Source organism: Phragmites australis, chromosome 12 (assembly GCF_958298935.1).
Source record: "Phragmites australis chromosome 12, lpPhrAust1.1, whole genome shotgun sequence".
NCBI lineage: Eukaryota > Viridiplantae > Streptophyta > Magnoliopsida > Poales > Poaceae > Phragmites > Phragmites australis.
The window spans coordinates 9,309,389-9,313,041 of NC_084932.1; the positions used below are offsets into that span (position 1 = coordinate 9,309,389).

At 42.2% G+C, this 3,653-nt stretch overlaps 1 pseudogene; it reads right to left on the reverse strand.

Annotated features, from left to right (window-relative positions):
• Positions 1–2,614: 2,614 nt before the first annotated feature.
• LOC133886316 (disease resistance RPP8-like protein 3) lies at positions 2,615–3,287 on the reverse strand (annotated as a pseudogene).
• Positions 3,288–3,653: the final 366 nt, after the last annotated feature.

A 3,653-nucleotide genomic window follows, 5' to 3' on the forward strand; every position in this document is an offset into this window, starting at 1 on the left:
GGGCCTGCGTCGGGATGGCTCAGGTGAAAAAAATATTTTTTTGACCTTTTTGTGTCAAAAAATACAAAAAATATTCATCGGTAATTAGTGACGGGTCAAGATTACAACCCATCACTAATGACTGAACATTAGTGATGGGTCATGTTTATGGCCTGTCACTAATGATCTCATTAATGACGTGATAAGAGTGACGAGTATGGGACCTGTTACTAATGACGGTTATCACCCGTCACTAATGACTTTTTTTCACGTACTGTCAGTCAAACGGCGGGTTGCAGAGATGAAGAGACTAGCAACAACGATATAGGAGCGTGGGGCTAGTGGTGGTTATTCTTTGTGGCATGGCAACACGTGGCGTGAGCTCAGGATGTAAGTTTGCATTGGAGAGTGCTTGCGTGCTTCCAAATCAGCAAGGGCACGGATCGATTCGAATTGTGGCAACATGATTTCTAGAATGTGGATCGATAGACGTGAAGATGCATTAGGGGCTGAATTCTAAGGAAGTAGAGAAGTTCTCTATTTGCAAATGGAGTAATCTGGTTGGTCTGGGACTGCAAGAGGTTACGGTGTAAGACGTCGGAGGATCGTAACCTAAACAATTAGGTGAAAGAGCAATGCTATTGTAGCAATTTCTGTGTGTGATTCAGAAAGCAGTAGAGAAGTTCTCAATATCAAGATGCAGTCAAGTGGGAGCGTAGATGTCAGATTCAGTTGGCTTTTTCATGTGACGTCCAACATGGAGCGATTTCTCTTCATGAAGTCTGGTGATTCTAGTTGTATCTAATTATGTGACGATACAGGATACCATGCTATTGGAGTAAGGTACTATCAAAATCAAGATCTATAATGGAGTTCTGTGCTTCGGGGAGTCAGGCATATGTCAAAACTAAAGAGGAATCCAATTTCGCTCAAAGAGGTTGTGTTGATAGAAGAGAAAGGTACTCAGTTGTAGGTGGAGTTATGAAGATTGAAGTTGCAAGGATAGCAGGGTCTCTGGAAGGTGGTGAGTTTGAGTGAAACTCATCGAGCAGCTCTCGTTCAGCGGCAAAGGTGACAACTCAAGTCCGATGTATAAGAAGGTTCGCGCATGATGGCTTCAAGGTGGTAAATTATTCACCAAGGTAGAGTTTATTGGATATGTGTTGAATAATTGTACGGAGTTGGTTATGTATATGGCTTGAAGTTATATTAGCGGTATATGGCGGAATCCTTATAGGACTCTAGGTGGAATTCTAGTATGATTGCTGTAATCAGGCCTCCACATAAATATAAGAGGAGGACCGCTGTTCGTAATCATGACGGCATAGCGATAAGTTTGCAGGGGGCATCGAGTCTGTCGGGAACCCCAGGAAGCGGCCGGTGTTGCTAGTTGGGGAGGCATGCCTGTAATCATGCCTGGGGATGTAGGTTTCGGCTAAACCTTGTTAACAAATATCATGCCTCTGTTGTCGTCTGTGATCGTGTGCATTATCTCAGTAGATCAATCCATTAATTTCACTGATAGCTAATTTCTTAACAGTAATCATATGAATCTTACCATTAAAAGTACTATTTATATATTATACTTGTATGGGAACCAGATATATCTAGTGCGCGAACCATTTGAAGCACATATATAGCACAACTTTTAAGTCAACCTAAATAATGGCTATTAATTGAGACACAGTGAGAAAAGAAAAAAGCCAGTGGATTGGCTGTGACATGATTTTTCACCTGAAACATGCGCACTTGTGGTTAGCCAGATTCACATGCATAAGCAACGTGGTACTAACCAGGTATGCTTTGAAGTGTTTAGAAATGGATCTAATTAACCATGAGCCAATTTCCAGCAAGTTTGAACAGAGGGAGTAATCGTTAAGTTTTCACTACTACATTGTAAACATACTAGTACAAGCACCACTCCACTATCTTTTCGTAAAGTTATTGTGGTTCGGAGCAAACCTCTGCTCATAAACCAGAATAATATTTTTTTATCTTCAGAGGAAATCGAAACCTCAATATATTATGTCTCATGGACTAATTTAGATAGCAAATTCGCTAAAAAAAAGTAACAGTCTCAGATACAGCTATACATCTACATCTTTTTCTTTGACCAAAAAACGAAACTAAAACACTACGATATGATTCTGTCCAACAGGGGCTCAAAAATAGTCTGGCCCTACAAGGCCTTCCCACAACCAAAGATCATAAGACGAGGCTTCCCTACACTCAAAGTTGTAAAACAGCACTATGTAGCAGTTCACACATATAAACGTACACATCCAAAAGGTACATAGAAACATGGAGGTGAATGTTTGGCTACATCATTCGCAACAGAAATTCAATACAAGTGGAAATGTTCTCTCGTAAAACCAGTCTGAAAGCAACAAATTAAAAGAAACTCAACACATACAGGGGCCTTCACAAGGTGATGAAATCCAATGTTTCAGGACTAGTGTTACAGTCGCGAGCATGATCCGGATGGAAATGCAGATCTTATGTGCAATGGACTTGGGCCTGTTTTGGTGAGGCTACGAAGGCCAAGTCAATAGAAGGCCCCGCTCAACTGTTGGGTTGGGTCCGCCCCGTGCGTAGACACACCATACAAGCATGGAGAAATAACCATCGGGCTATCCTATATGTGAATCTCCGGGACATGCTGCAGCTCCTGGTGCATCCCATTTGTGTGCCACTGAGTTCTGAAATCCCTGTGCAGGTACAGCAGCCAAAGCTTATTCAGTGAGAGAAGCGATTCGATTCCTCGAGGGACCTTATCCAGCTGTGCTAGCGACACGATGTATAGACCTTCGATGCATGGAAGAGCATCATCTCCAATCTCCAACTGCTTGACGTCTAGCATTCTCTTCAAGACCAGTGTTTTCAGGCGAGGAAAAGCACCCTGCAGAAAGAAGCAAAGTGCTTGCACTATCCACCCTGTTAAGACTTAGATAGCTAAGGTTTGGAACATGTGGCGCGAGCACCCACGAATGGATCTTCCCCAAGCTGACACCAGCTTAGCGCTAAATATTTGAGATATTCCCCATGGTTCCGAAATACAAGCTGGCACTCCAGTGTCCCTGCTGCCGAGCGCCCCCTTACAATTAGCCAATGGAGCATTGTCGAAATCGGTTCAAGGGATTTGAAGCAAAGTGTCTCATTCACATCTCTGCCGAGAGAAGCAGGTCGGAAAGAAATGGCATCGCCGACAGGGTCGCAAAAAGGTTTGCACAATCAGCAGCACTTACATTCTCAACCACGGATTCATAGATATGAAGAAATGAAGAATGTGGAAGCATGTTAAGAAGCATGTTGGATTGATCTATCTCGAGATATTGCTAGGATTGTTATATTTTTATGTGCCATCGGGTAATCGTGGATGGTGTACATGAAGAATTCTTAGATCTGAAATCATATATATTAATCCGCTGCGACGCGAGGCTAAAACAACACCAAAGCGTATAAATTCCAGATCAATCACCATAAGAGAATAGAGGAGAGGTATTATCGATGAACTTTGATCTGGACCGTTGATCGGGCGATCCAATGACCCTGGTTTGCTGAGTTCTCGTTTTTTTTATATGTATTTTAGATCACAATAGCGTGGGAGCCTTTAGGCTTAAGCTAGTAAATTATTATTAAAACTGGAAATGGAGAGAAAAAAACAAAGCTGAACA